The sequence below is a fragment of the Mus pahari genome, unplaced genomic scaffold, assembly GCF_900095145.1.
Source record: "Mus pahari unplaced genomic scaffold, PAHARI_EIJ_v1.1 scaffold_3385_U1_1, whole genome shotgun sequence".
NCBI classification, from domain to species: Eukaryota; Metazoa; Chordata; class Mammalia; order Rodentia; family Muridae; genus Mus; species Mus pahari.
The window spans coordinates 148,181-160,754 of NW_018393543.1; positions in this window are offsets into that span (position 1 = coordinate 148,181).

The window sequence follows — 12,574 nt, forward strand, 5'->3', positions numbered from 1 at the left end:
TTTCTGTATCCATTCCTCTGTTGAGGGACATCTCGGTTCTTTCCAGCTTCTGGCTATTATAAATAAGGCTGCTATGAACATTACAGAGCATGTGTCCTTGTTACAAGTTAGAGCATCTTCTGGGTATATGCCCAGGAGTGGTATTGCTGGATGTTTCAGTAATACTATATCCAATTTTCTGAGGAAGCGCCAATCTGATTTTCAGAGTGGTTGTACCAGCTTGCAATCCCACCAGCAATGGAGGAGAGTTCCTTTTTCTCCACATCCTCGACAACATCTGCTGTCATCTGAGTTTTTGATCTTAGCCATTCTGACTGGTGTGAGGTGGAATCTCAGGGTTGTTTTGATCTGCATTTTCCTGATGATTAAGGATACTGAACAATTTTTTATGTGCTTCTCAGCCATTTGGTGCTCTTCAGTTGAGATTTCTTTGTTTTGCTTTGTACCCCATTTTAAATAGGATTATTTGGTTTTCTGGAGTCTATCTTCTTGAATTCTTTGTATAGATTGGATATTAGCCTGGCTAATTGACTTAAATAGGTCTCATTTCTGCTGCCCCTGCTGTTACCATCAGTACTGAATTACTGGTGCATAGTCTTCCTGTGGAAAAAGCACACCACAGAATGTCTTCATAAAGAGCAGAGTGTGTGCTGTTCATTATCACAGCATTCTGCAGTGCAGACTCAGGAATGAGGCAGAAAAAGCACCAAGGTGTAGGCACAGAACTCAAGTGACATGAGACTCCACAAAGAGCCAGACAAACCCAGGATTTCAGACTGCCATTTATTGGGGAATTTCTTACCAGCTGATGCATGTTTCTGGGTGGCAGCGAGACCAGTGGATCCCTAAAATGTAGGTGAGCAGAAGGGAGCTTATGGAGTGTGGACAAAAGCAACTTAAGCAAATGCCTGCTCTTCTCAAGCTAATAGCAAAGATGTTGGGAGCATCCCTGCACTTGTGTTGCCAGGTGTGGGTGACAGAACTTAGCTTATCATTCTGATGGGTCAGCTTCACTATAGTGCAAAGGGAAACAATGGGAGGGGACCTGACAGGATTATTCAGATATAACCATGGTTGCTACAGCTGTAGTCAGATCAAGTTGACTCCCTCCGTTGTGATATGTTATAGTATGTTCAAAACACACAAGATGCTTCATTTCTAGTCATTTGTTGTCAAAGTGTCTGTCTATATTCTAGTTCACAGGAAATCATCAGTTAGAAAAATCATGAAATATTGTTTCGTATTTTGTATTTTTATTTATTTTTAAAGATGTATTTATTTTATATATGTGAATACACTCTCGTTGTCTTCAGACACACCAGATGAGGGCATTGGATCCAATTAAAGATGGTTTTAAGCCACCATATGGTTGCTGGGAATTGAACTCAGAACCTCTAGAAGAGCTGTCTATGCTCTTAACCACTGAATCAACTCTCCAGCCCCCCCTTTTTTTTTCAAGATATTTTCTCGATGTAGTCCTGGCTGTTCTGGAATTTTCTCTGTAGACCCTTTCCTTGAACTCAGAGACATCCAGCTGTCTCTCCTTCCTGACTGCTGGTTCTAAAGCCAGCACCATCCACATCAGGAAATTTAAATTAACTATCACTGCAGAATTGCTCATCAATAAAGTGGAGCAGGTGACATCTCAGCTGTTCATAGGGTAAAGGCACTTGCAACTGACCCTCATGACTTGAGTTTGGTCCCCAGGATTTGTTGTTGTTGTTGTTGTTGTTTAACAAAAGACAATCTTGGTACTGTTGAGATGGCTCACCAGACAAGAGCACCGACTGCTCTTCTGAGGGTCCTGAATTCAAATCCCAGCAACCACATGGTGGCTCGCAACCATCTGTAATGAGATCTGATGCCCTCTTCTGGTGTGTCGAAAATAACCTAAAGTATACTTGTGTATAATAATAAATAAGACTTTGTGGTAGAGTAAGCAGGGTTTGAGAGAGCAGTTGACTGAGATAAGCATGGCTGACCAGAGTGAGCAGAGGACCTAAAAAGCTCAATTTAGAACATCCACATGAAGGCTCACAACCATCTGTACTCTGTACAGCTACAGTGTACTCACATACATAAAATAAATAAATCTTTTTTTAAAAAAGACAATCTGGTCATGGTAACTCTTGGCTATAACCTAAGAATTCAGGTTGCTGAAGTAGGAGAACTCTTGTGCTCATCAATGAATTGGGCTACATAGTGAGCTCTGTCTTAAATGAACACTCCTATCAAACCATCCTCAAAGCAAATCAAACCAACCAAACAAACAAAATCCAGGTAGACAATGCAAGTGAAATAAGGTTCTGTGCTTGTTAGTCATGCAATGGGAACTGCCCACCAGTAAACCCCATGTTAGCAACAAGGCAAGACTGGCATCTTCAGGGACCTTCAAATGGCCTTCATTGCTTCAGTTAAAACTAGAAAAATGAGCATAAGTATTTTTGTCTATGTTTATAACCTAGGAACTTGTGTTCCTGGATCTTACCCAGGGTTACAGACCCAAGTCTGCAGTCTGTGACTCATGGAGTAGGACTTTAAATTGAATATGCTCAAGAAGTGCCTGACCCTTAAGCGCCTTCCCATATGAATGTGTACAGGATCCCAGAATAAATCCTCCCTGTCCCTTTCTTTGAGGAGGGCACTTCTCTTCCATGCCCTTTTGTTTTGGCTTTGCACTCACCAGGACATGAACTAGCTGTGTTCATGCACACTGACTGATACTCTGTGACAGTTTGTCCCAGAAGGCAGGCAGCCGCTAAGTCACTGATGAATGGGTAGTGCATAGAGTGGGCACACGTTGGACAAAGGGGTGATCCATGCACTGGATGGGAAGGGGGGAGATTGATGTGGGTGGAGGCTAATGTTCAGGGTCACCCTGACTGCATTTGGGACCCCCCTAGGAGACACACCTTGGGGACTTCATTGAGATAGACTGTCTTCTCTTACACCAATGAGCCCCCCAAAAAACAAACAAACAAACAAAAACAAAACAAAACAACAAAAAGAACTGTCCCACAAGTTGGTTTTTTTCAGATACTTAACTGTCACAGCAATGAGAAAGTCACCAGTGTAGTATACTTTATTTGTTAATTTTGGATTTTGGGGAAAGGGTTTTGTCCTGGAACTCACTGTGCAGACCAGCCATGCTCCTGCCTCTGCTTCCTGTTTTGTTTTTGAGACAAGCCCTTTACATAGCCCTGGCTGTTCTAGAAATTGCTATGTAGACCAGAATGGCCTTGAATTCAGATCCACCTGCCTCTACCTCCTGAATGCTAAAATTAAAGGTGTGTGCCACTATGCCCAGCAGGCTAAAGATTTATTTTTATTTTATATATGAGTGTTTTGCCTACATGCATGTCAGTGCACTACATGCATGCAGTACCCACAGAGGCCAGAAGAGGGGCTTGGATTGGATCATTTGAAACTGGAAGCCACAGTATAAAAATTGTAAAGCTTACATTTTGAGTAGGTGTGTATACATGCATCAAACACAGGGTTTTGTGCATGCTAGGCAAGCACTTTACCACTAAGATATATATCTCCACAACCTATTTCCAGAATTTTATATTTAATATTTTCAGATTGTAGGGATGTCACAATAGCACATGTTCAGTCAGTAAAAGCTCTTCCCAGCAAACCTCATGACCTGGGTTCGATCTCTGCAACACACAGGTGCAAGGAGAGAACTTAGTCCTGCAAGTTGTCTTCCAACTTCTGCATGTGTATTGTAACTCCCCCTTAACCCCCAAATAAGTGTAATAATTGATTTTTAAAATGTAGAGCTAAAGAGGGGAACATGAACATGGATCTTGGGCCTCTATGTGCACATTCACATGTGAGTATACTCAAACCAATAAATTTAAATCACTTAATATTGTTTTAAAAATTAAGTTCATGGGGCTGTCAAGATGGCATAGTGGTTAAGAGCGCCAACTGCTCTTCCAAAGGTCCTGAGTTCAAATCCCAGCAACCACATGGTGGCTCACAACCATCCATAATGAAATCTGATGCCCTCTTCTGGAGTGTCTGAAGACAGCTACAGTGTACTTACATATAATAAATAAATAAGTCTTAACAAAAAAATTAAGTTCATAAAAAATAAGTAAAAATTTTATGCATATGTGCTTTTGAAGTTTTTAAAAACAAAACATGTGTTCTGTCTAGATGTATGTATGTGCACCATGCGCAAGCCTTGTACCAGAGGGACCAGAAAAGAGTGTTGGATCTCTTAGAACTAGAGTAATAGATCATTGTGAACTGCCTTGTGTGTACTAGGAAGTAAGTGGGGTCCTCTATTGATCTGCAAATTCTGTTAGCCACTGTTAGCCACTGAGCAGTCTCCCCAGTGCTCCCTATGCTACTTTAAATGTCAACAAAGCAACGGAATCTGGACGAAGATTCCTAATAAGGGGAATGATCTTGATTAGTTCTCTATGATCAACAGTTTGCTCTATGAGTTACACTTTGTAGTTCAGGATATTCTGGGAAACTGAGGAAATGGGAGGTCTCCTCATCCCTCCTTTGATCAGCCAGCTACAACTTCCTGATACCCATTCGTGTTGGTCATTTGTTTAATACTACCCACACAGAGATGGGGAAGATTGGATTCATTGTCACTGAAAGGCACCTACTGACAGGGCTTCTGTGACTGAGAAAAAATGTGCCTCAGGCCTTGGCTAGTGAGGACAGGTCAAAAGTGGACTGAATTGCCATGTTAGTCTACATAGATGTGAAGATCACCCTATGCTTGAGCATGTCAGTGCACACTCATGTGCACATGTAGTGTGCAAGTGCTCACACTCATGCCAGAAACATGCATGTGGAGTTCAGAGACCAACTTTGGGAATTAGATTTCTTTTTGTTGTGTGGGTTCCACAGACTGAACACACAGGCCATCAGGCTCGCCTCAAAGCTCCCGCACCTACTAAGCTGTCTGCTTTCCACAGCTTTTGTTTTTAAAACCTTGCTTCAAAATTATCTTTTTCATAAAACCGTCTCTATATTAATCTATGACAACTCATATCATGCTAGAACCTCAGGTGACATGAAGCCCAGTGCAAAGAATGGGACGTGCTAACATTTGGACCTACTGGAAGGTCATTTCTAGTTTTGAACTGTCTCAGAGCCAACCACCACCTTCATCCTTCTAAGTGGACATAGTCCCTTTGATTTATCTCCAGTAGAATTACTTTTCTGAGAGCCTGGTTTCTAATAAGTTTCTAATTTTGTAAAATCAATGTAGCTGTCCAGTGACCATGAAAAACTGGGATTACCTGAAAGGGGGGCAAGAAAAATGAAAAACATGGGGTGCAAGAGAAGGATGAAGCCAAGACAATATTCTGATCAAGGCTCAAAGTTTAATTCAGCAGATCCAGCTGATAAAGGGAAGACCACAAAACCCATCCTTTGTCTCAGCTGGATTATGTTGCAAAGCAAGTTCAGTAGGCAGTCTATTCCTCTAAGTTCCTGTAGGAAATATCAGGTACAGTGAGGCAAAGGGCTCCACCTATGTCATAAAACCCATTGTGGAAAGCACTTAAGGTCTGTTTAGCCTGCTCAAGTCTGGGGGGAAGGGCACAATTCCCCATTTTTTTGTTTTTTAAAGATGACTTGGACTGGGGCACAAGATTTAGTGGTTTTCCATAATCCTGTCAAGGGTAGAGAGTGGCCAGGTGATTGTGCCTGTCTGAGGTTGGTGTCTACATTGATCCTTCTTACCAATCATGGAAGACAAACGTAACTTTTTGACATATGTCTTTCTTAGGTTGATAGGAGCTAAAGAACACTCTTACCCGTCTCTGACTACCAGCCTTCGATAGCACACTCTTTCCCATTCAGACCAAAGCCATGAAGGATACAAGAATAGGCACTCAATGCATTTCTTCATAGCAATGGATAACTGTGATGGTGAATAGCTGAGCTTCCTGAAAGCAATCCTGTATGAAGGCAACCAAAATGTTTAAGATACAAGGTCCAAAAGTTAAAAGCAACAAGATTATAATTAATGGTCCAAGCAGTGTAGAAATTAAAGTTGTAAGCCATGGGGAACAGGAGAATCAGGATTCAAACCATCCCTGATTCCTCCTTTTTTTCTTTTCCTTTGGGCTAGTTTTCTCAAACTTTAGCAGTAGAATCCTTTACTATTCCTGAATGATCAATGTAAAAGTAACATTCTTGTGGAGGGCTGTACATAGTCCTCCCTGTTGAAGGAATGAAAGATGAAGTCCTCTCCTGCTTTGAAGGACCACCTCAGACAAGGAAGTTAGAGATTCTTGCAAATGGGAAATTGTTGGAGACCAAGCTGAGAAACACCAGGCCTTTTACAGCCTGCATCTGAGAGCCATATAGTTCTTTGTTAAGAGCCAAGTCACCCCTTTCCCCTCAAGGCTGTTTGTGGGAATCAGCAGATTCTGGCCCTAAACAAACATCAGGGGCTGTTAAAGGAGTATTCAGCATTCCGGAGCTGCCCCGAGCTGCCACCTTGAACTGTAAGGAGGACCCAGGCTTCAAGATAAGCTGCCCGGTGTTCTGGATCAGTGACACCAAGGCTCTGAGATAAATCACTGAAAGTTTCAAACCTGCAATTTGCATCCCCGCCATTTGTCCTTCACTCTTCCTCTTTTGATCACTCCCTAACCCCTCTCTGTATGCTATAAAACTTGAGCCTTTTTCTTCATTAAACGGACTATGACAAAAGCTGCTGCATGGTCTCCTTCTCTTTCTCTTATTCCCATTTCACCTTAGGTTCACGATCGAGACCCACGGAATAACTTGTTCCGTGGGCCGGGAAAGGAAATAGAACTTTCTATCCTTTTTATATCTGTATCTATGGCCATTCTAAGGAGCTCATTTTTTTCCCTTGCAAAACTGGGGCAGAAGCACCAGGATCTGCTTCTCCCATACTCAGAGAGTTCCTAGCATCCAAATTATAAAATTAAAAAAAAAACATGATTTAAATAATTTTGTGGTATAAAAAGATATAATACCCCCTTTTTTGTTTTTTATGAATATATTGTTTTAAAGATCCATGGGCCTTTTCCATAATAGTTTGTCCTTTAGGATACTAAGGAAATATGAGTAACATCCATTCGCTATAGTTGATTAGGTACAAGTTCTTGAGAATTAACAACATTATGTGGTACTTGATGAAATTGAGGACACTGAGAACAAGTTTTCCAATTTGATGTGCATATTTTCTAGAAATACCAAATTATTACTACTACCAAGGTATTACTATTTTGGTAATGTAAAGAATGAGTTTTTATGGCCAATTGTTCCTGTGCAAGGCCTATAATCTGTCTTCTGGTATACAAATCTCTGTGACATTGCCCTAAGGAGTCTGTCCAAGCAATCCATTATGAGCTCTCTCATGTCCTATAAAGTTAAGGAATAGTATGTTCTCTTAAATTGAGTTGTATTTGTAAAAATAATTACAAAAATTGAGAATTAGAACTATCTAAAAAAGTAACCATGTCAAGCAATTATAAACCATGGGCTTTATATTGGCTATCATTATAAGAATTAAAAGCTTGATTTTTTTCAACATTTCCTAAACAGTGACTACAACACATAATTCAATTATTTTTGAAGCAGGGGGAAAACTCAAACAGAATAAACATGTGATCCAATCACATATGCTGCTTTTCAATTAAATGAGCCATCTACAAATACTGCAAGCACTTTCTCTATTGGCTATAACACAAACTTGCAGGGAAATACAAAATCATGCATGCAGGCAAATTGTAACAACTTGTCAATTTTGCCTGAAAAATTTGCACATAGAATAGGCCAAATATCGGTATTCTTCAATAACCAATTTAATTGCTGTTTGGAATAAGGCATAAACACTTCATCAGGTTCTTAAGACATTCTTTCAAAAATACTTTCATGATTCTATCCTACAATTCTGTATTAACACAGACACAGCTTCATAATAGAGTATTCAAAATTTACTTGGAGATGAAGAAAGATGAATCCAGATTAATGGGCCCCTTGCCAAAGAACTGCTGTAGGCACATGTGTAGCAATAACCCAAACAGCCAACAATTGATCATAGTCTGTATAATGTATCTGTTGTTGGCTAATTACTTCCTCTACTTTCTGCAAAGCTATTTGTCCCTCATTAGTTAATTGTCCAGGGGAATTGGAATTTGCATACCCCTGGAGAATATCAAACAGGGGTTTTAGTTTTCCTGGGGTAAGCTTAAGATAAGGTCTTAGCCAATTAACATTTCCTAGAAGCTTTTTAAAGTAAGTAAACTATCTTTTCTTAATTGAATTTTCTGTGATACAATTTGCTTAGGAAAGAACTGATGTCCCAAATATTGAAAAGGATATTGTCTTTGAATCTTTTCTGGAGCAACAACTACTCCCCAAAATTTTGATGCTCACTGTACAAGAAGAAAGTTTTGTAGTAAAACTCCTTCAGAGGGATCAGCTAATAAAATACCCTCCATATTATGAATAATATACATGAAAAGATTTGTCCTAACTTCTTGTATTGAAGCAGAAACAAGATATTTTACATAATATAGGGCTATTAGCCATTCCTTGAGGCAAAACTTTCTAATGATTTCTATTGCTTCATGGGTTCTTTAGAATTACAAGCTCTCTAAAGGCAAACTCCTTACAACCATCAGGATGCAAAGGAATAGTATAAAAACAATCTTTTGAATCTATAATAATCTTATCCCTTCATTTTGGAAAGGCAGCTGAGGTAGGTAAGCCACTTTGTAATGCCTTCATAAGTCCATAGCTTCATTAATCTTTCCTAAATCTTAAATTTGGAACTTTGTTTTGGATTATTAGAATAACCAATCCCTTGGCGGTGAGTGAGCACATCAGCTCCAGTGTCTATTAATCCTCCAAAGCTTTTTTCTTCAATTATTAATTTAAGGTTAAATCTCTTACTAGTAATAGATTGAACCCAGTACACCTCTAAGGAACCAAAGCCGTCTTGTTCTCTCTTACTCATAACAAATTTGGGAGGGGGGAATGCAAGGGAAGTAAAACAAGTTGAGTAAATCTTCTGTTAGCAGGTCTGGTAAACACCTTTCTAGGTGCTAATCAGGATGACAAAGACAAAAGGAATGACACATAAGCCTCCACTGAGCCTACCATGAGCTATGTCTTAACTCAAATGTAAATGTTTCTTAATCTGGGCCTATTTACTGAGGCCTGGCCCAGTGATTACCCTTCCTGCACTGAGGACAGATTCCAAGAGAGTGATTCTGCTGCCTGTCTATGCCTCTTGTTTTAAGACAGTCTTTCCTAAAATGGCTTATGACCCCATACTTAAAGCATTCCTTATCCCCTCAGCACTGTGAAAGCATTGCTTGTACTGTAGTCCCATGCAAGGCAGCAGTCATAGCCAGACCCTGACTGTATGAGGGTCCAATTTCTATACAAAGACAAATGTATCCAGATGTCTCTCTGCTTTGTATGGCCTGATTGCCGTGTGGCATGCTGCATTGGCATTGTCATAAGCTAATTATATAACAAAAGGAACTCCTACTTAAGGGTCTCCAAAAATTCTGCCAGCTGTTTTAAGCAGTCTCTCCACAAATTCCTAAAATGATTCATGGGAACCTTATGTGATCCCAGATAAACTCCCACTGAGACCCATCTATTCCCATCTATCATGAGGAATCAATTTTGCTTCTACCACTGTATCCAATAAAGCTTGTGTAAAGAGGGCTGCAGGCCAGTGCTGTGCTACAGCTCTTTTAACTCTTTATTACTCTTGCAGTCATCTCCACTTGATTGATTTTTTTTTCTTCATTAAAAACCATGGGTGAGTTGAAAATCTTGAGCCTATGATCGAACTGCAAACTGCAGCCAATGGAACACTGGCAGTTTAACTGGAATTATTAAGATTCTTTTGCAATCTTGGAGCATAACTATAATTTTGGAAAACAAAATCCATTTTTTAATAGTGTAAATAATCCATTCTCTTTAAAATCAATATCGAAAGCATTACTTTCACATTACAAAGTTTGACTGCCAGTTCTTATATCTGAATACATAACAGAGCAGCTTTTAACACCTCATTAAAGAGACATTGTTTTAAATCCTATCCTTTGTAAGTTTCTAGAACAAGAATTACATAAAATAGTATCCAAATTCAGAAGTATCTTTACAGAGTCTGGAGAGATTGATCAGTGGTTAAGAGCATTGACTGCTCTTTCAGAGGTCCTGAGTTCAATTCCCAGCAACAACATGGTGGTTCACAATCATCTGTAATGGAATCTGAAGCCATCTTCTGGTGTGTCTGAAAAGAGCAATAGTGTACTCATATAAACAAAATAAAGAAGTATCTTTAGAGACCTGTTTTCCTGGGTTGGCTCATGCCATCTGTTGTTGTTTAGAATGACTCCAACCCTGAGTTACCAGGTTTAAGTTAACTTATTGTTACCAATGTAACAAATTTCTAATCATATTCAGTAACTTATAAGACAATATTCTATAACCATGACATGTAGAACATATCTATACCTTTAAAACCAGTCAGAAACAAAAATGAAGTGACTACACACATCTTATATATTTAGACCTTCTTTCTTTTTTCTTTCTTTCTTTTTTTTTTTTTTTTTTTTGGCGGTGCATGCCTTTAATCCCAGCATTAAGGTCTCTGAGTTCGAGGTTAGACCGTCTTTCCAGCTGTAACTTCAAGAGAAAAAGGCCCCCGTCTCCAGCTGTGCTTAACTCCCAGCTACAGTGCAGGTTAACTTATCAGTTTCTGCTGTGCAAATTGAGACTGTGCTCTAAACAAGTTAAACTAAATCGAGGGGCAGATAGCTAGCAGATAAAGTTTTAACCATTTTTTCTTTTCAACATGAAACACAGAACAACAATCATTCAAACAATGAACCAAAACAGACATAAATTGACACACAAATTGGTGCACCAAGGACAGACAATACACAGGAAGGGAAGAGAACTTCCTGTCCCAAAGGGACCAGGATTTAACCAGGACTAAGGATAGCTCCGGTAGGAGCCAGAGAGGAAGCAGGACATCTCCCAATTTCCAACTGTCCCTAGGAGAGCTCTGAAATAGCTTATGTCCATTTTTTTGGCTAACACATCCTAGACAAGGGACAACTGCTTTTCTGAAACCTATTCATTCTCTCTCTCTCTCTCTCTCTCTCTCTCTCTCTCTCTCTCTCTCTCTCCCTCCCTCCCTCCCTCCCTCCCTCCCTACATCTGGGAACTAAGCACAGCAGAAATCTTGAGTTAAGAATTTTTCTATCATCTGTTTTTTAAACCCTGCTCCTCTCGCCCAATGCAGCTCTTGGCTGCAGATATGTCCCTATATAGAATTCCCCTGTCCAATGCGCTGTCACCCCGAGGTGAAATCAGCATCTGGTCCACATCACTTCAGCCTAAATGTATCCCCCTTAAATGCACCTCCTGCAACAACAGCCTCCAAAACATAAACTATATACCTGGTGCTAGCATTAATGCTGTCCATTGCTTACCATGCAGGATACTGTTACTTTTCCTCTGTTTTCTGTGGAACTCCACCCAAGACAGTGTTTCTCATTGGTTTGTTCCCCCTCCCCAATTTTCAGAACCTTGGTTTGGGTGCCACCTACAGCTGTACAGGAGCCATGGAAATCTGGGTTTACCTGAAAGGGAGCTGGAAATGAAAAAGGAAAGGGTGTGAGAGAAGGATAGGGCCAAGACAAGGTTCTGATCAAGCCTCAAAGATTAATTCTTCACCTCCAGCTTTTAAAAGGAAGACCACAGAACTCATCCTTTGCTTCAGCTGGATTATGTTGCAAAGGAAGCTCAGCTTGCAGTCTATTCCCTCTAAGTTCCTGTGGGAAACTGCAGGTGCAGCAAGAAAGACAACTCCACCTAGCTCATAAAACCCACTGTGGCAAGCACTCACAGTCCATTTAGCCTTTGGAAGGATGGGGAGAAGGGCACAAAACACTGAATTTCATTATGCAATTCCTTAAAACTCTATGAAGAAATTGTCTCTGTTTTGCCTGCTTTTTTCAGTTGGTAATAATTTCATTCCCCAACTCAGAAGATTCTCTTCTGTTTAGCCATATAGCCTTATTTACTTGAGAAAGGGTTTTGTCACACAGTCTGAGCTACCTTGAGCTTCCTGTGATCAGGCTCAGCTTCCTGAGTGCTGGGACGGCAGGCATGCACTTTCGTTACCTAAACAGTCGGGGAGCTTGTTTTACATGTATGTATGTATGTATGTATGTATGTATGTATGTATGTATGTATATGTATATATGAGAGTGTGTATGTGTGTATGTGTATGTACATGTATGTTTGTTTGTTTTTCCTGAATGTGTACCAGAAGCATGTAGTTACCTCAGAGGCCAGAAGAGGGTGTTGGATCGCAGTAACTGGATTGTCAGTTGTGAACTGCCCTGTGCTGGGAATTGAACCTGGGTCCTCTGGAAGAGCACCTCTGGTCACAACTAGCAAGCCTTGTATCAAATCCCTTGATTTTATTTCTTTTGAGAGGTGGTGTCATGTATTCCAAGTTAACCTTGAGCTCACCATATACTTTAGGATTCTTTTAAGGCTTCAGCCTCTCAAGTGTTTA